We start from the raw sequence: 26,959 nt of genomic DNA, 5'->3' as shown, positions 1-26,959 counted from the left end.
GTATATTCTTAATCCTTAAAAAAACCTAACTACATATTAAAAGGAAAAACTAACCAACATAATAAATGTTACTTCTCTCCTCAATTTCTGTGATTTTTTTTTACATATTCAGAAGTCATAAGAGGTAAACAAATCTCCTATAATGAAGCAGTTGATGGCCAGTGAAAATGAATGGATGCAGCAAATATTTTGTTAACAATAACATAGCCACAAAATCATAGTACATATACCAAACTCTTACAAATTATTAAAGGATGCCATGAGATAAAGCAGGAGAAAAAAAAACACTGGTGAACAAAAACAATCAGATGCTCTGGAAAGAGTAAGGAGAAAAAGATGGGCATGAAAATTTATAGACAGTTTGAAGGTAAGTTTTCAAAGTGGCATGTGACAGAGCCAAGCACAAATCCTCTTACTTATTAACGGGATTTGCCCTGTACCTGTCACACATTGCTTTGAAAATATCTGCCTCTGTGAAAGGTATACTGCTTCTCTCCATCAGTTTTACTCTTAAGAGACTAATGTATAATCTCTTTAGGTTTCATCTTTTGTATTTCTGTGTATATGACAAATTGTTTTGAACACTCTTCATCCATACACATAAGAAGGTAAGCCCTAAGGGCTTATCACCGCATATTTAAAAATCCCTGAGACACTATTTTCCTCATTGGAAATAATTGTTCTATTAAAATAATCTCTGGATTTATCATTGAAGAATTTTCAACTAATGCATTCATGTCTTGATGCCGTGAGGCAATTGTTCTCAACTTCATCCGATCCAGTTCCTCCTTTTTATAACAAATATTTTGTAACCCATTTACCATAACAAAATGAAATTCATAGATATTATAACCACTTCAAGAATATCATTGAAAAAGTCAGTACAATGCCCCAACTATAAAATAAAAGAAATAAAAAGAAACAACTTTGTAATATTAATAAAATAGTATATATTTTGAAATGTAAACATTCTAGAACTGCCACATAATGAAGACATGAAGTCAAGTGCTGATACATGTGCAGAGAATCATGATAAATTTGCAAATGCATCAGCCACTAATGCAAACTAAAGTAAGATTTTGTATTGATGCAGCAAACACCATAGAGTTGCCATCAATGAACAACAATTGGTAAACTTCAAAATAACAATTTCCAATTAATTTATAAGAGAATTTGATTTCTGAAAAGTTCATTACATATTAAACAATGGAAAAAATCTTCTAATTACATGTAAATGAAAATAAAATCTAAGTGTGGATAATATTACATAGGTTTTTCAACCACATGAATGTCTGATAGGATACTCAAAAGTTCTGTGAGCATAGGAGAGTTTTTCAATGAGAGCCTCCCAGAAGCAAGCTGCAAATGTCCATCATCCCTTGACTCCACCCAGGAGTCAGTGGTGGCCCTGGCTCCACCCCATGCAATTTTTATAAAAACCTAATACATCCCCGCAAGTTTCCAAGGTTTTCTTTAGGGTGTGATACTCCTCCCACTCCGTGAGAATCACTGTGATAAGATTACAAAGAAGGAGAATTATAACAAATAATGGTACCTGTACCTTTTTGTTTTTATCTCGTTTTGCCTTTACTAAAGTGAGGCAGAGCTTCATTTTAAAAAATCCATCATGCAATTGACATTGAATTTACATGTTTGTGGCAGCAACACTCAAAAGAGTCTTCTCATCATAACTTTTAGTTAAAAATAAATGAACTTAGCACATGTATTAGGAACATTTGAGTGAAACTTAATGGAATATCACACATGATATGTTTGACTACGTAACTTTAAAATAGAAAGAATAGACTTTTTCTTAGGAATTACATTCTATACACATAAACCATCTATCCAGACATGCACAAAAAATATAATTTGTAAAGCAGAGGAAAAAAGGAGATGCAGAAGGAATATGGGAAAGAAAAGAAATAATGGTGAAAGCTGTTGTTGTAATGGAAAAATAACTTTGCATATGATATGATACAATGCTAGATTTATTATTCCATTTATCCTTAAAACAAACCAACCATAGACATTTACCTTAGAAATATAAAGTTGCTTATTTCTGTGCATACAGTTTTACAGAACCATGGATTGATGGTTTCGTAAGGTATCAGTCACACTTCCATAGCATTTGCTGATACAAATATAAAAACTTCATTTTAAAGGATAAATAAAGCCACACTATTATCTAAACAGGGTAAAATTTAACATCCTTGTGGTTTGTGGAAATTTTTGATGTGCCTGCTGGCTTTTCAATAAAAATCAATTATGCCTTAAATGCGAGCGGTAGTCAACATACTACAGGCTATAAATTCAATTTCATACTCAGAAATATGGATTAGCTGAACTTGATGCCCTTCCATTGATTTCAGAAAGCAAAAGCTGATAAGGTAAATAATAGTAAGAGGCTCTCTGACACTCCACATCAAGTTCCGGATTTCCATATTATTTTTGTAGAACTTTGCAGTCACCACAATATCCTCCTTGTGAAATATGTATGATGAATAGATATTACATGGATTGCTGATTCATCTCCCCATACAGAATGAATATTTGGCTTTCATAAGTCAAGACAAGAACTGCACAGAAAAAAGAATATGCTTATTTCTCTCGGCTCAGTGCAAGGTGTATGTCAACCGATCGTGAATAAATTCAGTGGGTAATTAGAAAACACGGATTAAGCACTGAGATCCCACCTATAAATAAAAATTGTATAAACCAGGAGCAAATTGATATGCTTCAATTCTTCAATGTTTTATATGTGTGTGTATGTATGTGTATTTAGGTATGTATGTTTTTACACATATGAGAGGGGGAGGGAGGGAGAGAGACAGAAAAATAAGAAAAGCATTTTTAAAAACTGAAAAACATCCAGTCCTTACGTTCATTCAAAAGAGCACCTTAAATTGGCAAGAATCTCATGGGGGAATCTTGAGAGGGGAGGAGAGGAAATAATTTGGCACTAAGGAATCTAAGGAATAATGATCATGAGGAAGAAGTTTAGAATAGTTTTTAGCATAATGGGAAATCCAATCACATCTGCAACAATTTTCTTCTTTTCTCCTTTAATGTGCAGAACATTTAGGTTTTATAGAACTGTTCAAGTCCACACTTTGAGCATTTTATGGCTTAGCCATTCTCTTTTGCAGTAAGCCTGGTGTGCTCAGCTTAAATCCTAAAGAGTTCTATAGAATATTTCATACACAGGCCCAGTCTCACCTTCCATTAAGATGAGATCCTGCTTTCCTAACACAAACAAGGATTGCTTTGTCACACATCCAGAATGCCAACAGAGCAAAAGTATGACTCTTATTAGGTCAAAGATGTACATTCTTAAAAGTTCCCTGCAGCTTTCCTAGATGCAAGCATTTTTGAGATCTCATATAATCATTTTGGTAAAATCCATGGCCTAAGGTCTCTGTTATCTCAAACAAATTAATTACACATGAATTTCTCAAGACAGAGGTAATTGACTTAAATACATTTATAGGTTATTTATTTCACTGAAGTATAATTATTTTTATTAAAGTATGCTAATCATGAAAGCAAGCTGTATAAAATCTTATAAATACCAAATGGGACACATCCTAAGGAAAATATTTCCAATGGTAATTTTTATATATTCATCCTTATAGTGTCTGTTAATCACCACAATCGTTTTTGAGAAAAGTGGTAACAGAGTTGTTGTGGATTCTTTTCACAAATAAGAAATTGTTTATATAAGAAAAACATAAAATCACAAAAGGAATGGTACAATCTCATTTGTTGCCTTTTCAGTTATTTACTTGTCTGAGAAAAAAGTCAACAAGCATTTCTTTTCTGCAAATCTTAGAAATCTGTGTGCATGTATGTTTGTTTATGAATATACTTCTTTTCATAAGAGGGAATAAAAGAGCAAACACATTTTCACCAATGTCTTTTCAATCTTACTTAAATTTAGCAAATAATATATGTAGAAATTTTATTTCTCTTATACCAATATATACTCAAACATCTGTAAAACATAAAGTTTCTCATAAATATGTACTATGTAAATTATAAAATTTTAAGTTTCAGTGTTTGAAATGAACGCTATCTTTGAAACCCATGTAATACAAAAATGCCGCAACCAACAATTTTCATCATATGTTGTAACGGTGAATGAAGCCTATGAGGAAAAAGGCATCACATTGTTTATGAAAAAACAATTCTTGTAGATACACTTGGAAAACCGCAAACATTCATAAACAGTTACTCTTTGGGGATAGAGAAAAACTGCCATTAAACAGGTGTTAGAATTTAAATGACATCTCATTAGTGACTCCTTTTTGCAGCTCAGAGACAAATAAAACCTTCATTTAAAAGCATTAGTGCTATTCCTAAGGGTTTCTGGTACCATAATGTTTTGTTTTATGAAGATATTTAGTTTCTTCCAGCATTCTTGCTTATTTATACAAAATAAACCAATTGCATTTCTAAGTTTAGCTGAGTGTGAAGTCAGGGGGTGAATAAGGCCCTTCCAAGTGCTGTAAATACCCTTGCCCCTCCCTCCATTTCGGTGAGTTTGGGAGGTTGAAGCACAACCTGATAAACAGAGGCATTTTTGAGCTTCACTTCCAGGCAGAGATTTAGCCCTTGCGTCCTTTGCCCTCAATTAAGGAACAGTCACATAAAACTCAGATTTTCTTGATGTCAGAGCCATTAACTATTTTTCCAATTGCTCTCAATGCAAAATGTGAAGCCATCTCTATAATTCAAGAATTATACCAGAGCATATAGCTATTAAAAATTACCTGCTAATTGAGTTTATCCCACTGCCACTATAGACTATCCTCACATAGACAACTTCAGATCCCAAAATGTGAACCCCAAGATTAGCACACAGAATGCAAGTCTCAACAGACAAACCAGGATTATAAGAATTCATTCATCTCATCATTTTGAAAAGTGACACACTCCAAAATTTAATTAAGCTGTCCGAGATCCTTAGAATTCAATTCATTGTAATTCTATACTGTATTTGGAGAAGTATCTACTAAGACAAACAGTGAAGAAACAATAAATTTCAAGTAGTTGCCTGCCATCAAATATGATAATTATTTTTCAGCATGATTGAGGAATTGCACTGATATGTTTTGGAAATACAAAGATAATTAGACCAGATCTGGCTCAACAAGAGCTTAAAGTTGAATGGAGCAAAGCTGGTGGTGAAAGAAGGGATAAGACAATCTACAAAGTTAGTGAAAAAAGAAGGTATAAAACAATTGCCATATATCTATAATATTATTAGGACTATTGAACAGTTAGAAAATGCAAGGGGATGACATTCACAGAAGAAAAGATGACACTGTATTCAGAGAGTCAGAAAAGGGGATGGCACTTGAAATGGATTTTATGGGTGGGGATGATTTCATGAAAAGGGTAGGCCTGTGAAAATACAGGTTCTGTTCAAGGAATTTTTCAGGGGATTAAACTGGCCACGATATAGAAGAGCCTGAGTGCTAGGCAGAATATCATATCTTGAATTTATGAGGGATAAGGAGTCTTTGGAATTTATGAGGGATAAGGAGTCTTTGAATCCTTTGAGAAGGAAAGATGAGAGGTCAAAGGAAAATGAGAAGTTAAATGTGGGGGAACTCATTAAAAGGCTGATTTTAGTGCCTAGACAAGAAGTTTGAAGGCTCCATTCAGGAGATTAGTAGTGTGAAAAATAACAGTAAAGAGAATATATTCAAACTGTAGAGCTAGACTCTATTGAATGTGGCAAATGATTGAAAATAAGGAGTAACACATGACTCTGAAGACTCAACTCGACTGGCTCCAAGCAGAAGGAGGTGCTGGTTTAGGGGAGAAGTAGGAGGTGTTTTGGACATATTGAGTATGAGGCATTAGCAGAGAATCTCAGTAGATAATGTCTGTTACATTTTCCAACTAAAAGTTACATTTTCTGTGGTGTTGTTCTTCAATATATTAGATTGTAGGATAATTATAGTGTCACAGCTTACACAGAAGGATTGAGAAAGAAGTCAGTGACTCCTGACCTAGAGAAAATCTGAGTTTTATGTGACTATTATTAATCTAATATTTAATGATAAAAGTGAGGCTGGAGATAGAAAATTATCTGTGATAGATTTGCCAGTATTCATCTGCATAGGGATGAAACCACAGGCGGCAAGAGGAGAAAATACAGAGATGAAAAACAAGTAAAAGGCAGAATCATGGAGACACATACACAAGCCAAGCCTGAAAACCTGAATTCAATTTTACAGTGGACTAGGATGTATTCAATTATTGTTTATACATTTGATGAATACAAATAATATGAAATGATAAAATTACATATGAGCATTGCTTATTAAAATAATTGCTAAATATATCCCACTTGATTTTGACAAGGTTATAACACTGGGATCATTTAAAATTATCATTGAATTCTCCCTCAATCACACAGCTTAAGCAAAATACAGGGCCCAGGGAAAAAAAAAGGGAAGAACGGGGAGCCAAAGGCAGTTTAAACACATTAATTGACATTTATTTGAAAAGAACAAGTTGCAGGCTGTAAGAAAAAGAAAAAGAAAAGGATGTTTTAACTGAAATCAACTTATATTATAAAATACATGACCCTTTGACCTAAACTACTCTAGGATAATTCTATAACAGCAGAATATAAATTTGTGTATGTGGGGCATTTAAAAGAGTCCCCTTTGCATATGACGAACAGATACGCTTTCCTGTTCATTGGCTTTATTCTAGTACTCATCCAAGAAATGAATTTAAGTTTTATGGGAAGAATGAAATCAAAGAACAGAGAAAAAAGGTACATAATAAAATACTTTGGACACCTATAAACAACAGGTAATTTGCTCTTTGTACTATGGTTAATGCTGAAAACAGTGATTCATCTTACCTCTCTTGAGCTTCCTCCAACTACATCTTACCTCCCTCCCTCCCCTTGCTACCTCATGGGCCCTTTACCTTTAGCACCATCTCCTCTCAATACCAATTCACAGGTAAACCTGATCTCTGTTACTTACATCTTTACATAAGTTCAAGTCAACATGTAACTGCTAGGCCTCATTCACTCTTCTGTACAGATTAAATTAGATGGTAATAATTATTACAAATACATTGACATCTTTGGTTAACTATATCTTTCATATATATTATTTCACTAGATTTGTAAATTGTGAATTAGAAAAGAGTAATTCTGAGGCCATTTGCAGTTTGCCTTTTTTTTTTTTTTTTTTTTTTTAGATTTTGATTATGCCTAATTGTCAATTAAAAATCTTTCCCAGGCTGAGGTGGGAGGATCACCTGAATCCAGGGAGGTCAAGGCTACAATGAGCCGTGATCATGCCACTGCACTCCAGCCTGGGCAACAGAGTGAGACCTCGTTTCAAAAAATAAAAATAAAAAAGAGAGAGAAAAAAAATCTTTCTGACTTCACAGAAATATCTGAGGGATATAGAACAAATGAAGATGTTTCATCAATAGTGGAAATGATAGGGAAACCCCTAAAACCTCTCACACAACCCAAGAAACTGCCTGTTCCAGCCACCATATCTGTAACCAAGCAGCCATTGGCATGAGAAGTCCTGGAGTGCGGGAGATCTAGAGCTCTGTAGTGGTTGCCAGAGCAGACTGTCCCCTATTTGGGTTAAAAAAAAAAAAAAAAAAAAAAAAAGGTAATTCTAGCAATACAAAGTTGAGCATCTCATGGCTTAATCATAACGGGATTTGTCCTGACTGTCTTAAACTTCTCCTTCCTTAATTTCTTCTCCTTAGTGGGAAAATCTTAATTCTTTAGTTTTCTTGCCCTTTGTTCTCCATCTTCCTACCCTGACCCCTATCAATATCTTTACTTAACTGGCTCAGTTATGTTAAGTTGTAAATGATGGTAACCTTAATGACTTCCCTGGCTTTGTGATCACAAAGTCTTCTCTACCAACAGCCAAGACCTCTTGATCCTCAGCCCAGGCTCTAGGCACTGGAACTAGTGCAGTTGGACAGATTTTGGGGAGCCTTCTCTCCTTAGATCTGACAGGTAGCAACAAGCTGTCATTCTGTCAGTTCTTCTCTGACCTTGTATTTTTCTGTGCCCAAACCTCCATGTAAGCCTCCTTTTCCAGGATCTGGGTCTGGTTAGTCCTTGCCCTTACACTGGTAACATTTTTGACACAGGACAATGAGTTACAATTTGTAACCTCACGGCTATGAAAATTCACTCCCAGGCTGTGGCCTGGTCACTTGCTGCCCTTATCTCTACTCTGTCTACTTATCCTCACTCCTATTTACAAATAAGAAAGTCAGATGCCAAGAGATTATGTAACCTGATCAAGGTTATTTAGCTAACAGGTGTCAGAGCCAAGATTCAAATCCAGATCTGATGAACCGTAAGTCCATGTTCTTTTCCCCACGTCCCCAACTCACACACGCACTAACAATGTTTCCCCCTGAAAAAGATACCTTTCATGACAAACTGTAAGAATCGACATCACAATTCTCAAATAAAGACAAAATAAACATAAACTAGAAGTTTATACATGCAATAATATTGCTGCAAAAACATAGATAAGCTTAGGATCTCAGGGCATTTAATTCCTTAATTCTCCTTCATACAGCTTTTTCCGAAGACACTGAAGTCCTACTTTAGAAATACTTAGAAAGCTTTTTTTCACATTTGAAAATATGCACTTTTGGGAAGAGCTAATTTCTGACATTATTCAATCCTTGTATTTCACCCCTTAAGATTTGCTTAGATATGATCAAGTGTATTTTTAAAATATTAAGTCACCTGGGTATTTTTCTAATTAGAGATTTTCATATATTTCCATACATCTGTCTCAATTTTACCATAGAAAATTATTTTCTGAAGTTTTCACGTATTTTTTCTCATACACAAGAAAAAAAAGACCCCAAATAATTACCAGTACATTAAAAATTCTACACACTCTTAGATGTAACTGGTTTCCTCCTTAATTAAAGCATTGCCCTGAGTGTTTGGTGGATGAGAGTCCCACCTGAAATGAAATACTGGGAGACAGAGTACTTTCTCTGTTAAAGAAGTAAATTCAGAATAATACCTTTTACTGGGTAAAACTTTTTAATAATCATATCAAAGGAAATAAAACTTTTTGTCTTTTAAAAATAAAATTTGTGTCTCATTTCATTGATTTTCAATAAATAGTTCTAATATAGTTGTCCAATTATGTGTTGTAAATAAAACTAAAACTATAGATAAGCAGCAAGACAGGCAAAAAATCACTAAATTAAAAATATGTCTGAAGTCAAGTTCGTCCCAAATTCTCTCTTATTAATAAACTATTTCGTATTCTCTATGAAAACATACACAAGTGCAGAACTTTAAGTTTCTTGTAATAAGAAAAAATAGTCAAAGTTCTCACTTTTTATTTTTAAACTTTCTAAAACACTGTTAACCCTTCTCATTCATATTATCTAATAATTTCCAATTGTTTAGAAATATTATGAGAAACTTCCCCTACAACAACAATAATAACAACCAGCTTTCTAAGAAGCTAAATTGTTTCATCACTTTTGTTTAAATCACAAATGCATTCCTCAGGAACGTTTGCATTCCATGCCTTTGTTGCATACTCCAGACAACCAAAGTTCCTAATTTTGAAACTGGTATGAATATTCCTTGGTATTATACCACAAATAAGCAAAGATCCATTCCAAGCAGGCTTTCTGCTTTTTCTCCCCCTTTCTTTCTTCCTTTTTTTTTTTAAAGGGGGGAAAACTGTTTTATATCGACAACCATCTGTGAGCCTGTCTTTCAGGCCATCAAACTCTCCCATCCATTACGGAGCCTTCCTCACCTCCGCTGCATGACAGCACGATAAAGATGACATACTAATTCAATGACTTGTAATTTCAGCTAAACAAAGACAAGTGCTGCAGCTTCTTCTTTTGTGTTAACAGTGCCATATCGGTGAAGCCAGCTACGCAAACACAGCACTGGGAGGGTTTTATGACAGCAGTTGAATGGGGAGACTAGCTTGGTGTTGCTTTTTATGGTTTTTGGCTCCAGAATCTTTGGCTCTGTGCTGCTGGCCATGGCTATTGTGTCTGGATTCTGTGTCAGCAGCAGCTAATTGTTCCAATAATGTTTATCATAGGGATCCACCAGGGAGCTGTATATGTGGAGATAAGCTACAGGGCAATGATACACACTATCTTACTGATCTCTATACACAGTGCTTTTGCCTCATGCCAAAAAGCTTTTTAGGTTTCCAGTCTTAAAAAAAAAAAAAAATAACAGCTTAATCATCGTGCCAACAATAGTGTCTAAGGGGATGTAATCAGGTTCCTCTGATAATCTTAGCAACACATGAAAGTCATGCGCAAAAGCAGTAATTGAAGCAGTTGGTTCATTCTACCACCTGCTGTTGAAGTCACAGGTTAATCTAAATGAGGTCCCCTTCCGATGAAGCAGTATGCAAGGCACTTTTTATATCATAAATGTACATTACAGAAGCTTTACAAAATAATAAAGTAACAGTTCATTAAATGAACTGTATGAAGTATCTTAGGCTTGTCCAGCTTCTCCCACTGCTATTAGATGGCATATCCAAGTGTAAATTCTGTCCACATGTCTATACCCCAATGCACACTTCAGTTTGCATATGGTTGCAGACAATGGGAGTTCCTGAGACAGATGCCCAAATGTAACTAAACGTCAGGCAATCACAGGAATCAGCTGCAGGAAAGTGAAACATTTTTCTTTGTCTGCTTTTGATGCTATTTCCCCCAAGATTACTAAATAGAATGTTGACAATGTAAAAATAGCTTTAGAATCAACAATTAAGCAGCTTGCCATAGTCTACATTAGCCCCATGTATAAGGGATGAATTTTTCTAATTAAACTTCTGACACCTGATTTTCATTTAAAATTTTCCTTAAATGTTTTCCATAAAGTCTTCATCTGACAAAAAATTCTGAAATTATGTAGTATGTTATTCTTCTAATAGGCCATGTCTTTAACAAAAGTGATTTTTAAAAATCGTGAAACTTGTCAAAATAAGATTCTAAGGGAAATTTTAAAGCATAAATGACACTTTCAGATTAAAACTTGTGCCCGATTTTAAACTATTTCATGAATACACCATTTATTGAGAACCTACTCACTGTCAGATACTAAACCATGTAACATTATTTTATTTGAGTTTCACATCCATTCTCAGAAAACGTCATTATACCTGGAAAAGCTGAGAAAGCCAAGTTTCAGAGAGATTCATAATAATCTAAGTTCCTGGGCTAATAAGTGGCAATGTTAAGATATGAAATGAATTCAACCTGAGTTCAAAGCATGCATGTATTCCACCAAGATAAACCGAAATAATTCGCTTAGTATAAAAGAAAGTTAAGAAAAATGTTTGAGTTGAGAGAGAAAGAAGATCCAGTTTTAAGTTAGTTATCCACAGTACTGCGATAAAAGAAAATAAATTTGATTTATTTTGATTTTTAAAAATAAGTCATATTTATTAGGATTAGCTTATTACTGGATTTAGTAGCCTGTGTGTGGGGATGAAATAGACATTGTTACAGGACCAGGAACAATTTTCAATAAATTGAAAATAGAACTTCATTAATTTAACCTAATTCGGGAGCACAAGATGATATTAAATAGTTAACAGAGTGATTATAATATTGAATATACATAATAAACGTTTGCCAATTTTTTCATAAATGAATGAAGTAATGAAATAATATTAATAAATGCAACCATAGAAGCTTCTGCATTTAGGAATGCTTACTACATGCCAAGCAACATCTTAGTAGTTCACATGTGTTTTGTCTTGCATCTTCACAGCAACCTGCTAAATCTGGAATAATTATCTCCATTTTACAGATGATGAAACTGAGGCTCTGAAATACTAGATCACTTGTTCATGGTTACATTAGCAGGAAAATGGGAGAATGAGGATTTGAGTCCAAGATAATATGATGACTCAAAGCTCTTGTCTGGACATTAATAAACAAACTTGAAAAACTAAAGTTATCTTTGGTTGTCAAAAATTCTTTACATGGCCTCCAAGGATAGCAGCCCTCTGTCCACAGAAGTACTCAGAAAAATCACATTAAACATCACAGGAATAATTTAGTTCAGGCATTTGGTAAACTTTCTTTACTGCTAGAATGTGGCACTAAGGATTATTAAGAGCTGGAACGTGGAGAAGGCTGGAGGATATTCTTTGAATATTCTAGAGATCTTTGAAAACAAATTTTACTTATATCTGTCTTGATAATTTTGCATGGAAGCTGGAATAGTAGTGTAGATGATTTTCAAAGGTATATCTAGGACAAAGTTCCTGTAACAATTGGATGCAAACTCATCTAGAAGTTCTTTTGTAATAGATAATACATCAGTTGAAGTCTACAAACAACAACAACAAAATTGTCTCCAGCTTTCCATATCACATTGAAGAATGTTTGATGAAGTCACCTATCATACAAGGTACATTTGCGAACCTTCAGTATTAATCTTCTATCAGTTGAGGCCTGAAGAGGATTCATTATGGTGTTCTGTTTGGATAAATCAAAACAAAAACAAAGAACAAAATGGAAAGGTAAAACTCTTTCCCCTAAACAACTTCTTTTGGAGAAGTTTCTGTTTGTTTTCCTTTTCTATGATATAACGTTTTCATATACAATTATTTCAATATACCTGCCACTACTTTAAAACAATTAGCTCATCACTTAAAGTCCATTCACCTATAAGTACAGTTACTGGAATAGAATAGATTATGAAATTTGCACAGAGGTTTATCTATAACCAATTCCTACCAGTCCTTTAATATGACCCTTTTTTAAATCACACTTTATTTGGTCTGCTTAACTGTAATCTGTTACTGGAAATATATGTTTGACAAAATGTATAAAATAATAGTCTGTCATTTTCAACTCTTTCTTTTACGTTTAAAACTAAACATATTAGCCTTTTAAAATACAACTAAAATTCAGGGCTTCTGATTTCTGGTTCTGCATGGAAAGCACTTAGAAGTCATCTCTCAATCTTGACAAATAAGAAACTAAACAAAATGAAAGATCAACAACTCTCCTTAAATCTGTCACAGAAATGAGGTCACAGGACAAACCACTGCCCCCAAATTGGAGTGAAAGTTAGACAAATGCAGAAAATCACAATTTACCTGAGTATAAACCCATGAAAAAAAACAAGCATGAGAATCAGTAATGGGATAGGAAAGCCAGAACTGTAATTAATAAACTACTGAAACTACTGGATGCTCAGTGAGGACAAGTCTGAGAGTTAAAAACTCCAGGGTGACCCAATCATAGAGGAGGTCACACACTAGCTCCACCTCCAGAATCTTACCAGGTCCTCATAGTGAATATTAGAGAAAAATTCCCTTGTGCTTCTAGCAGGAGGAGGGGAACAGAAATCATTTTAAAACACGTTAGGTCACTCTGTTCTTCTTAAGTATGCCTTAAGAAGGAAAGTTATCAGATATAAAAAGGTCATTGCATAATTTTAAAGGGTTCAATAGTCATAACAATAGCATAAAAAGACATAACAATCCTTAATGTGCATGTTCCTAAATACAGAGCTTCAAAATATATGGAGCAAAAACTGAGTGACAAAGAGAAATAGACTAATTATTATAGTTGGAAAATTTAACACCCTTGTATCAGAAATGGACAAATTCAGGAAGCAGAAAATCTTTATGGACACAGATGAATTTAACAGCATCATCAAGCAAGTGGATATTATTGACATCTCTAGAATGCTTCACTCAACAACAGCAGATTCTTCTCAAGTTCGTGTGAAACACTGACCAATATAGACCACATTATGGGACATGAAATACACTCTAACAAATTTAACATAAAAGAAATTATATGATGCCTTCTCTCAGACCAAAATAGAATTAAACTAGAAATTAATGATAGAAAGATACAAGGAAAATCCTCAAAGACTTGGAGACTAAACAACATATTTCTAAATAACATATGGTAATAAAGAAGAAAAGAGAGAAGAATCAAATAGATGCAATAAAAAATGATAAAGGGGATATCACCACCAATCCCACAGAAATACAAACTACCACCAGAGAATACTATAAACACCTCTATGCAAATAAACTAGAAAATGTAGAAGAAATGGATAAATTCCTCGACACATACACCCTCCCAAGACTAAACCAGGAAGAAGTTGAATCTCTGAATAGACCAATAACAGGCTCTGAAATTGAGGCAATAATTAATAGCTTACCAACCAAAAAAAGTCCAGGACCAGATGGATTGACAGACGAATTCTACCAGAGGTACAAGGAGCTGGTACCATTCCTTCTGAAACTATTCCAATTAGATAGAAAAAGAGGGAATCCTCCCTAACTCATTTTATGAGGACAGCATCATCCTGATACCAAAGCCTGGCAGAGACACAACAAAAAAAGAGAATTGTAGACCAATATCCTTGATGAACATCGATGCAAAAATTCTCAATAAAACACTGGCAAACCGAATCCAGCAGCACATCAAAAAGCTTATCCACCATGATCAAGTGGGCTTCATTCCTGGGATGTAACGCTGGTTCAATACACGCACATCAATAAATGTAATCCAGCATATAAACAGAACCAAAGACAAAAACCACATGATTATCTCAATAGATGCAGAAAAGGCCTTTGACAAAATTCAAGAAACCTTCATGCTAAAAACTCTCAGTTAATTAGGTATTGATGGGACGTATCTCAAAATAATAAGAGCTACTTATGACAAACCCACAGCCAACATCATACTGAATGGGCAAAAACTGGAAGCATTCCCTTTGAAAACTGGCACAAGACACGGATGCCCTCTCTCACCACTCCTATTCAACATAGTGTTGGAAGTTCTGGCCAGGGCAATCAGGCAGGAGAAATAAAGGGTATTCAATCAAGAAAAGAGGAAGTCAAATTGTCCCTGTTTGCAGATGACATCATATTATAGCTAGAAAACCCCATCATCTCTGCCCAAAATCTCCTTAAGCTGATAGGCAACTTCAGCAAAATCTCAGGATACAAAATCAATGTAGAAAAATCACAAGCATTCTTATACACCAATAACACACAAACAGAGAGCCAAATAATGAGTGAATTCCCATTCACAATTGCTTCAAAGAGAATAAAATACCTAGGAATCCAACTTACAAGGGATGTGAAGGACCTCTTCAAGGAGAATTACAAACCACTGCTCAATGAAATAAAAGAGGATACAAACAAATGGAAGAACATTCCATGCTCATGGGTAGTAAGAATCAATATCGTGAAAATGGCCATACTGCCCAAGGTAATTTACAGATTCAATGCCATCCCCATCAAGCTACCTATGACTTTCTTCACAGAATTGGAAAAAACTACTTTAAAGCTCACATGGAACCAAAAAAGAGCCTGCATTGCCAAGTCAATCCTAAGCCAAAAGAACAAAGCTGGAGGCATCACGCTACCTGACTTCAAACTATACTACAAGGCTACAGTAACCAAAACAGCATGGTACTGGTACCACAACAGAGATATAGACCAATGGAACAGAACAGAGCCCTCAGAAATAATGCCACATATCTACAACTATCTGATCTTTGACAAACCTGACAAAAACAAGCAATGGGGAAACGATTCCCTATTTAATAAATGGTGCTGGGAAAACTGGCTAGCCATGTGTAGAAAGCTGAAACTGGATCCCTTCCTTTCACCTTATACAAAAATTAATTCAAGATGGATTAAAGACTTAAACGTTAGACCTAAAACCATAAAAACCCTAGAAGAAAACCTAGGCAATACCATTCAGGACATAGGCATTGGCCAAGGACTTCATGTCTAAAACACCAAAAGCAATTTCAACAAAAGCCAAAATTGACAAATGGCATCTAATTAAACTAAAGAACTTCTGCACAGCAAAAGAAACTACCATCACAGTGAACAGGCAACCTACAGAATGGGAGAAAATTTTTGCAATCTACTCATCTGACAAAGGGCTAATATCCAGAATCTACAATGAACTCAAACAAATTTACAAGAAAAAACCTAACAACCCCATCAAAAAGTGGGTGAAGGATATGAACAGACACTTCTCAAAAGAAGACATTTATGCAGCCAAAAGACACATGAAAAAATGCTCACCATCACTGGCCATCAGAGTAATGCAAATCAAAATCACAATGAGATACCATCTCACACCAGTTAGAATGGTGATCATTAAAAAGTCAGGAAACAACAGGTGCTGGAGAGGATGTGGAGAAATAGGAACACTTTTACATTGTTGGTGGGACTGTAAACTAGTTCAACCATTGTGGAAGTCAGTGTGGCGATTCCTCAGGCATCTAGAACTAGAAATACCATTTGACACAGCCATCCCATTACTGGGTATATACCCAAAGGATTATAAATCATGCTGCTAGAAAGACACATGCACACGTATGTTTACTGTGTCACTATTCACAATAGCAAAGACTTGGAACCAACCCAAATGTCCAACAATGATAGACTGGATTAAGAAAATGTGGCACATATACACCATGGAATACTATGCAGACATAAAAAATGATGAGTTCATGTCCTTTGTAGGGACATGGATGAAACTGGAAACCATCATTCTCAGCAAACTATGGCAAGGACAAAAACCAAACACCACATGTTCTCACTCATAGGTGGGAATTGAACAATGAGAACACATGGACACAGGAAGGGGAACATCACACACTGGGGCCTGTTGTGGGGTGGGGGGAGGGGGGAGGGGGGAGGGATAGCATTAGGAGATATACCTAATGCTAAATGACGAGTTAATGCATGCAGCACACCAACATGGCACATGTATACATATGTAACAAACCTGCACGTTGTGCACATGTACCCTAAAACTTAAAGTATAATAAAAAAAAAATAAGTAACACATGGGTCAGAGAAGAAATCTTAAGAGAAATTTAAAAATATTTTGAACTAAATGAAAATTAAGATGCAAGTTATCAAAATTTGTAAGATTCAGCAAAAGCAGTGCTTAGAGGGAAATTTATAACATTGAATGTGTATATTAAAAAAGAAAAGTTTTAAAATCAATAATCTAAGCTTATAATTTAGTAATGTGGAAAAAGAACAAATTAATTCAAAATAAAAGAAAAAAATAAATAATAAAAATAGAGCAGAAATGAATAGAATTTAAAACAGTACATCAGTGAAGAAAAGGAACAAAACCAAAAGCTGTTATTTTGAAAAGATCAACAAAATTTATAAGTCTCTAGCCAGGCTAACTAATGAAAGAGTAGGCACTACTACAGATTCCATAAACATAAAGGGATCACAAGGGAACATTATGAAAAAATCTATGCCTACAAATTTGATAACCTAGATTAAATAGACCAAATTATTGAAAGACACAAACTGCCAAAACTTACACAAGAAAAAATGAATATCTCTGAATAGGCCTATATCTATTTAAATAAATTGAATCAATTAATAACATTCTAAGACAGAAACCACCAGGCTGAGATGGATTTAATGATGAATGCTACCAAACAGCTAAGAAAAAAATTACACCAATTTTCTACAGTCTCTTCCAGAAGACGGAAGCAGAGGGAGTGCTTCCTACCAACGAGTATGAGGCCAGCATTATCCTAATATCAAAACCAGAGAAAGTCATTACAAGAAAGAAACAGCAGACAAGTATCTCTCATGGACATATGTGCAAAAGCTGGAATATTGCCTCAGAAAATATTAGCAAATGAAATCAAACAATGTATAAGAATAATGATGCACCTAGAACAAGTGGGTTTTATCCTAAGTATGCAAGGCTGGTTCTACATTAGAAAATCAATTAATGTACTCCATCACATCAATGGGCTAAAGAAGAAAAATCAAGTGATCATATCAAAGGATGCAACACCCCTGTATAATATCTGAGAAAATGCAACACCCATGTATCACAAAAACTCTCCACAAACTAGAAATAAAGACAAACTTCTTCAAGTTAATTTAAAAGAGCTATAAGATAACATAGCTAACATTGTATTTAATGGTGAGAGACTTTAAGCTTCACTTCCAAGATAGGAAGAAGACAAGGATGCTTCCTCTTTTCAACATGATACTAGAAGTACTAGCTAATGCAATAAAGGAAATAAAAAGCATACAGATTAGGAAGAAAGAAACAAAACTGTCTTTGGTCACAGATGACATGATCGTCTATGTAGAAAATCCAAAAGAATTGACAAAGGAAATCCTACTAGAACTAATAAGCAGTTATAGCAAGAATGCTTAATATGAGTTTAACATACAAAAGTCAGTTGCTTTCCTCTATACCAGCAATGAACAAGTGGAATTTGAAATTAAAAACACATTACCATTTACATTAGCAACCCCTCAAAAATAAAATACTTAAGTATAAATAAAATAAAATACATATAATATCTATATGAGGAAAAGCACAAAATGATGACAGAAAGCAAAAAATTAAATGGAGATATATTCCATTTTCATGGATAGGAAGACTCAATATTGTCAAGATGTCAGTTCCTCCTAACTTGATCTACAGATTCATTGTAATCCCAATTAAAATTCTAGCAGCTATTTTCTATTTTCTATATTTCTATTAACAAATTAATTCTAATGTTTACTTGGAGAGGCAAAAAACCCAAAATAGACAAAATAATATTGCAAAGAAGAATAAAGTTAGAGGACCAACAATACCTGACTCAAGACTTACTTTACCACAGTAATCAAGACATGTGGTAAAAGAATAGACAAATAGATCAATGGAACAGAACAGAAAACCCAGAAATAGTCTCACAAAAATATAGTTAACTGACTTTTGACAAAGAACAAAGACAATAAAATGGATCAAAAATAGCCTTTTCAACAAATGGAGCTGGGACAAATGGAAATTTACATGCAAAAATAAATAAATAAATAAATAAATAAATAAATAAATAAATAGATCCTGTCACAGACTTTATACCCTTCACAAAAAAATACACTTAAAAGGAATCATGACCCTAAATCTGAAAAGCAAAACTATAAAACTCCTTGAAGATAACATAAAAAAATTATGTCAACTGGGGTATGGCTTTTTAATAAAACACTGAATGTATGATCCTGAAAGAAATACTCCATATATCTGGACTTCTTTAAAATTTAAAACTTCCCTCTGCAAAAGATACTGTCAAGGGAGTGGGAAGACAAGCTACAGACTGGGAGAAAATTTTTGCAAAGGACACAACTGATAAAGGTCTGTTATCAAAGATATACAAGATATTATAACACTCAATGATAAGAAAACAGTTTGACTTTATAATGGCAAAAAACCTGAATAGATTTTGCTTCAAAGAAGATATATAAATGGCAAGTGAGCATAGAAAAAAGTGCTTCATATCAATATGCCATTAGGGAATTGCATATTAAAAGAACATGTATACATATGTAACTAACCTGCACATCATGCACATGTACCCTAAAACTTAAAGTATAATAATAATAGTAATAATAAAGCAACCTAAATGTCCATCAATGAATTAATGGATAAAGCAAATGTGGCATATACACCAAATGGAATATTATTTAGCCATAAAAATGAAATGATGTTATTTGCAGCAACATGGATGTAACTGCAGGACATTATGTTAAGTGAGATAAGCCAGGTACAAAAAGACAAATATCATATGTTCTCACTTATATGTGGGAGCTAAAAAATTTGATCACATGGAGGTAGAGAGCGGAAACTTAGATCAGGAATTGGGAATGGTGAGTGGTGGTTGGGGCAAAGGTGGAGAGAAGTAGATTAGAAGATACAAACATAAACTTATATGAAAGTAATAAATTCAATTTCTGATAGCAGAGTAGGGTGACTATAGTTAACAAAAAATGTATTGCACTTCAGTGATGGACACCCTAAATATCCTGATTTGATCACTATGCATTATATACACGTAACAAAATTTCACTGTACCCCATAAATGTATACAAATAACAGTTAAAAGAATTGGAAACATATGAGAACAAAGTAGTTATGAAAATTGCATGGTATTTATGTTGTACATAATAAACATATGCAATTTTTATTTGTCAATTACAAAATAGAATATAAAAATAAAATAAAATAAATATTATCAAAAAAAAAAGAACAATGAGATACCATTACACACCTATTAGAATTTGGATTAGAATCCAAAACACTGACAATACCAAATGCAGACAAGTAAGTGGAATAACAGGAATATCGCTGGTGCGTATGCAAAATGATACAGTATTTTGGAAAGTTTCTAACAAAGCTAAACATTCTTTCACCATATGATCCAGCAATCATGCTCCTTGGTATTTACCCAAATGAATGGAAAAGTTATATCCACACAAAATCCTGCACATAGACATTTATAGCAGTTTTATTTGTAAATGCCAAACTTTCAAAACAACCAAGATGTTCTTCAATAAATGAGTAGATAAAAAACTATGGTACATCCAGATAATAGAATATTATTCAGCAATAGAAAGAAAAGAGCTACCAAGCCATGAAAAGACATGGAGAAAATATAAATGCTTCTTACTAAGTGAAAGAAACCAATTTGAAGAGGCTATGTGCCATATGATTCCAATTACACAGCATTTTGGAAAATGCTGAACTGTTGAGACAGTAAAAAGATTAGTAGTTGCCAGGGGTTGGGAAGAAACTGGTGAACAGGCAGAGCACAGAGAATTTTTAGGGAGTGAAAGTACTCTGTATGATACTACAATGGTGTGTACACTTCATGTCATTTTACGTTTGTCAAAATCCATAGAATGTACAACACAAAGAGTGAACTCTAATGTGAATTATAGACTTTAGGTACTAATTGTGTGTCAATGAAGGATAATCAATTGTAGCAAAGGTACCACTCTAGTGCAAGATGTTGTGGGTGTGTGCAGACAGGGAGTCTAGGGGAACTCTCTATGTACTTCCCATACAATTTTTCTGTAAACCTAAAACTGTTCTAAAATATAAAGCCTATTAATTATTTTTAAAAGTAAAGGACTTTAAAAAATATTAATAGAAAAAGAAATCTCTCACTTAGCTATCACGCAACCTAGGTAAACTGTAAATCGAACTGCATCATTCTCCTTCTGAAAACCTCTCAATGACTCCCCACTGCTTACCTGAGTAAGCATGGTACATGTACCTTCAGTATGACCTGAGATGATTTAAACTGCAACATGGATAAACATTTTCTAAATTTTAATTGTAATGCACTTATTGTAAAGTGTATTACAAATATAAAACTGGAATAACAAAAAAAGTAGAAGTTGAATAACCATTTGCTGATTCTCTTAATCAGACTTTTAATCTTCATGCAATGGTATCCTGCACATTGCTGAATAATCTTTTAACAGCTCAATTTCCTTACAAAACATTCATTTTCATCCATTAATATCTATGATAAAATTAGGGGTATTTTGTGCTACTAAGGGGAGAATTTTAACCACCTGAATGTTAAGGCAGTTAACATTTTTAAATGATCTAGGTTATAGACTAAGTTCCACACAACAACATAAAATGTTTTATAGTGCTCAAAATATTTAAAATGATTTAAAATAATCATAAAACAAGCACAGCAGCACATAAAATATATCAGACTGACAAAAAATAGAACTTTCTTATACTTGGTAAAATCAAATTAAAACTTTACTTTTTAGTCAGCCTTTAACAACTCAAATGCTTAAAGAAATTATATTTAAGGTAATTATATATATAAATGAAATACGTTTATTTTATAAATAAAATATATAAATTTATATAGCTAGTGTTTATATAAATATAAATCTTATTTATATATAAATAAAATTATATATATATAATTTTATATATATCTTTTTTGTAATTTTATTATATCTTTAATTTATTGGCTTTTTGCTACTGGTTTAACTGTAATACTATACATTGCTATTGCAGTTGTAGCATAATTTTTCCCTTGCATGGAAAGATAGCAGTTACTATAAGAAAGGTTAAAATTTCCAGTCCTTGCAAATTTGAAAGGACTGGAAATTTTAGAATTTGGAAAGATCCAAAAATGAGAGAAACAGTTCCCTTCTTTCATTGCATGATAGTACTGTTAAATAAGAGGAGACTCCATCCATTAAGGAGTATAAAATCATTCCTAACCAAGGTGAGCAAAGTACTGACTGGTCTTAGATAATAAGTGGTTATGAAATAATTTTTACTTCATAAGAACACTATTTTACTTTTTCTTCAGCTTGTATTTTGGAGCCTATGTCTCTGTCCTTTCATATATGCACTAGACTGAACCAACAGAAACGACATCAGTGTCCCCTTCTTATCCTTGGCACAGAGCCACATGATCACATACACTGCTACATAGTAGATAATTTAATAAAAATGCACAGAAACAAACACTTTCAATTTAAAATCTTTCAAAAATCTCTTTTAAATCTGTCAATTTTATACATATCTTGTTTCTCATTAAGATGCAACAATGGTAAGATTGCCTTATATATACTATTATGATGTCATCTCTTATACATATACATATTACATATGCAGTATATAAATCTTTCAAGGGGAATCACAGTAGTGACCCACAATATTTCACTGATGTTTTGACATTACGTATATAAAAGCTATGCTGAATATACTAGTCCTTGATTTTCCATTACATTAAATGTATGTAGTACACCACTTTTCTTTGTCTCAGCCCCAAGCTTATTTAAAATGTGTCTCCATTTTGATACTTCTTCAATTGTGCCTCCCTTTTTCATGGGAATAATTTCAAAACAATATTTTCTGGGTGTTAGATTTAAGTATTAGTCCCAGTTCTACACCCTTCCCTTCATTTGCTCTCTTTTCTATGTGAGTTTGCAGACCCTCCCACTAGAGGTGGAAGGTACTTCCCCACCTTGACTTTTGACTTGGTCATGTGACTTGTGTTAGCCAAAGAAATGCAGCAGAAATGAGAATTTGCTGGGTGTAACTCTTAACTGAGGATACATTGGGTGTTTCTGCTTGTTCAGCCCTCTGCGATCACTATGATAGCCGCTTCCCTCAGCCTGGAAACGAGAATAAATTCAATTAGATTCAGAATTAGTCTAACCCATATATATCAAAGAACCAAGTCCAGCCAGGTCTGTAACATAAACTAGAGCCACCTAACTAAGCCCAGCCTAGATCAGCCAACCTCAGCTATCCTGCAAATGTGTGAATAAAAATACATGATTGTTATTTTAAGCCACTGAATTTTGAGGTAGCATGTTACATTGCAGCACTATGGTGGATATACTTCCTGACAAATGCAATCAGCAAACCTGCAGCAATCTTGTGAGGTTCTACCTAGTAAGAGTTATAGGGCTAGAGTTAAGATTGAAGAAGCAAGCACAGTTGTGGAGACATGGCATTTCTTCAGCTGCCAAAGCTTCTGGTCCCATAAGTGTTGATGTGCAGGCAGCAAAAACAAGTGAACTTCCATAAAAAAAAAATTTTTATGGTATGGTTCAGTATTACCAGCTTGGAGGCATTCAAGCCAGGTACACTTGGTCTTCCCAGGAATTCTATAAGCTAATTGATACCCCAAAATAAATAGTTTTCCATTAATTAACTAGAGTACATTATGTTGCCTGCAGCTAAACCTTGAATAGAGACAATAATTAACTTGACCTAACTTTTACTTAAATTTTGATTTGAGAATTTTGTCCTTTTTAATTTATATTATTTTAAAGTAGTGAGATACCAATCAGATAATCGGAATTCAAGGCCCAAGTCTATGTTTAGTCAATTATTCAGTCTTGGGTAAATCATATAAACTCCCCAATTCCCACTTTCCTCATTGGTAAAATGTGGAAAATAATTAGCAACTGCTTCCAGAAAGCATTGTTATGAATAACATATTATATTATTAAAAGTCACTTTAAATACTTTTAAATAAGATCAGGATATATATATATACACACATATATATACACACACACATATATATACACACATATATATACACATATACACATATATACACATATATATATACACACACATATTTATGTATGCACATATTCAAATATATGTGTATGTTTACCGTCACTGTCACCTCTAATGCACTGAAAAAAGTGAACTGTGGGTTTATTTCTATTTCAAACTTGTTTCCAATTAGGAGAACTTTTTTTCTCAGTTTATGATGTCAGCTACTATGTGGTCTGTTTTCATTTTCTGGTTTTAGACCAATAGAAAGGTAGTATTATGAAACATGGTATGATGCCTAATTCATTCACTAATCTATAATGCTCACTTGCCAATAGAAAAAAAATGAAAGAGATGTGTGCTTGATGTAGAATGAAAAAAAAGTTATAAATAACCAAGCAACTGTGAGTAATTTTAAGTTATGAAAAGTAAAACCTTAGAGATGACTTTCAGATTTTGGTTTCCTTATTAATATTCATTTTTCTCCAATAGTATATGTCTGCAAATGGCTGGAATTAATAATTAATAAAAATGTGATATCTTGTGAATACACATAGGAAAATAGTTTCAAAGACTTTAAAACATAAACTGCTCATATGTAATAAAGATAATATTTTTAATATTTTATCTCATTTTTATAACTTTACAGAGAAAGGGAGGTATATAAATGGCAATGATTTTCAGTTCTGTTTCACTGGAACCTGTCTGAACATAAAGACCAGAAAGAAAATATAATGCTCTTACCAGTAGAACTGTCACCGAGCATGAGAGTGATGTCATCCCCCGGTAATTGTTACCCCAGAGTTTAGTACCTAGTGATTACTGCTTCAACCAAAATCTGGTGAGCCTTATTCCATGCCTAGCACATAACAGCCAGGGAAAAGGTGGAGTAAGTAGATAAGGTTCAAGCTCCAATGTAGCTTACATTCCAGTGGGAAAAGACAGACAGGAAGCATGTATACAAGTAAATAATGTAAGTTCAGATGAAAATATTTTGAAAAAAGTAAAATCAGCTATCACTATAGAGAATAAATAGGTAATAGTAGTAGGCAATAAAGTCATTTTTCAGAGGGTGACATTTGAGATAAGACCATGATGGCGGATTTATAGCACATTCAAATGCCTTCTACTGTAGAAATAACTCTGTAGAGGGATAATATAAGAACTGATTAAAACCAGTTTCACTCAAAATAAATTTGTCCAAGATTTGGAGAGGGTTGTGGGTAGAGATGGCCGGAAATAATAAGAACATTTCAAAAGTAAGTACACATATTTAAAATTCTGATATATGGACAACTATGCCTGAGGTAAGCCAGACCCGAACGTAAATTTCTTTCTGATGACATCAGAGTGGCCTTGAGCAAGTCACTTCATCTCTCTCACAGGATCTACTTCACAAACTTGGATTCAAGACTCTAAGACAGTCATAGCCTTGTTACAAGGTGAAAACCACTTTATTATAAAAATGTAACAGACGAGTTTGCATATGCTTGTTCCACTGAAAATAAATAGAGGAATACAAAATAGAAAAATGATATGGCGAAGTTTTTGATAAAAGATAAGTGATGAACAGGATTTAGATTTTATATAAGAGTCATTGGGAAGTTCAAATCAGTAGAGGCAGCAGACTCCACTTTCTCTACAGACATCCCTCTGTTGTAGCTTTGGATATACTTGCTATAGGGTCATACTCTTAGGTCTAATGGCTCTTGTTCACTGTACCATTAAGAAAACAGCAGATGCTCACAAATGCAGGCAACTCACTGACAATTTCACTCATATTTTGATAAAACATTTGTGCTTTAGTTTCAACTAAAAACAAACCCACCACGACCAACAACAAAAACTCTTTATTATTTGAAAGACTTAACCTCAAAATCTCTTTCCAGTCAGACTATATGTGTTTGGATTAAGAAAAAGCAGCTAGCCTTGCTTTTGCAATACCATGTAACACTATAAATTCTCGCTACTTTACATTCTGCCTCATGTATCTTTTACGTAGCCTATAGCTAAGTTTCAGTTGTAAGATCACTGTAGCTAATGAAAATATATGACTTGGAAAAAGTTTTAGAAACCACATTTATCTGCAGTTCTGGGATATAGAGAAAAGAGCTTTGTTTTTACTTTAAACAATTTTAAAAATCTGATTTGCAAGTTATTTAGGAAAAAGGAGATGCTACTTTAAAGATTTTCTTTAAAAATAATTTGTAATACTATTGGGAATACCTTCAAAACATCCTTGTCAATATCTTCCTAAATTAATACATTCTTATCTTTCCACTAGACTGAAATGAAAGTTTGCAAAATACCAACTCAACAGTAAGGAATTATTTCAATCTCCTTACATAATTACTGAGTAGCAATTATAAAAAAGCAGGACTCTGGGGGATAGAAAGATAAATAAGTAGTCGAAAGGAGTTGACAATCTAGGTAAGAAAGCAGAAAAATGGTGCAGGAGGAGCAAGCCTGTTAGTGATCTTAGAAAATCAGTTAGGAAAACTATTGCCCTACTAATTTATTTACCTGTCTCATTGCCTGTAGTGGAGAGAATGAAATCACCAGAGACTGTTCCTTCAATTTTAAAGTACCTCCGAACCCTTAGAGTAACTCTAGCCAATAGCCTAAATCCAAGCTGAAAAAGTGGGTCTTTAGAATCAGCATGACGACTACTGTACTTTATCTTCTCCACCTCTCTAGTAGGCTTCCAAAAGGTGAGTCATTAAAATGGTCATGCATTCTCTGTTACTTAAAACCAGTGGAGTAGCTGCAAGACTACTTCAGATTCTGTGTCCACACACACAGACACACACACACACGTACACACACATGCTGGCCTTCTCCACAAGCTACATAACTGCAGAGGCCATGGCAAACAGCTTTAACTGAATTTCCTATTTCACACTTACTTTCATCTAGAAGTAGGTAACAACTGGGTGGTTAATGACATAATTGCACCTGAAAAACAACAAAAAAGGAAGTAATTTCTTACTGACATTTAAAAAATTTTAAATTCAATTTTATTGAGGTATAATTTACCAAA

General features: G+C 33.9%; 1 long non-coding RNA gene across 21 annotated transcripts in view; it reads right to left on the bottom strand.

Annotated features, from left to right (window-relative positions):
* The window catches only part of LOC129060000 (uncharacterized), a 1,058,541-nt gene that overhangs the window by 281,986 nt on the left and 749,596 nt on the right, over positions 1–26,959 (bottom strand). The window contains exon 8 of one of the 21 annotated variants that reach the window (XR_010140301.1): positions 26,826–26,874. The exons of the other annotated variants lie outside the window; for them this stretch is intronic. This is a non-coding gene — a long non-coding RNA (uncharacterized LOC129060000). The remainder of the gene's footprint in view (positions 1–26,825; positions 26,875–26,959) is intronic. 21 annotated transcript variants of the gene reach the window in all.

Source organism: Pongo abelii, chromosome 5, assembly GCF_028885655.2.
Source record: "Pongo abelii isolate AG06213 chromosome 5, NHGRI_mPonAbe1-v2.0_pri, whole genome shotgun sequence".
NCBI classification, from domain to species: domain Eukaryota; kingdom Metazoa; phylum Chordata; class Mammalia; order Primates; family Hominidae; genus Pongo; species Pongo abelii.
The sequence above is the reverse complement of the archived record's forward strand: the minus strand, read 5'-3'. Positions and strand labels throughout refer to the sequence as shown.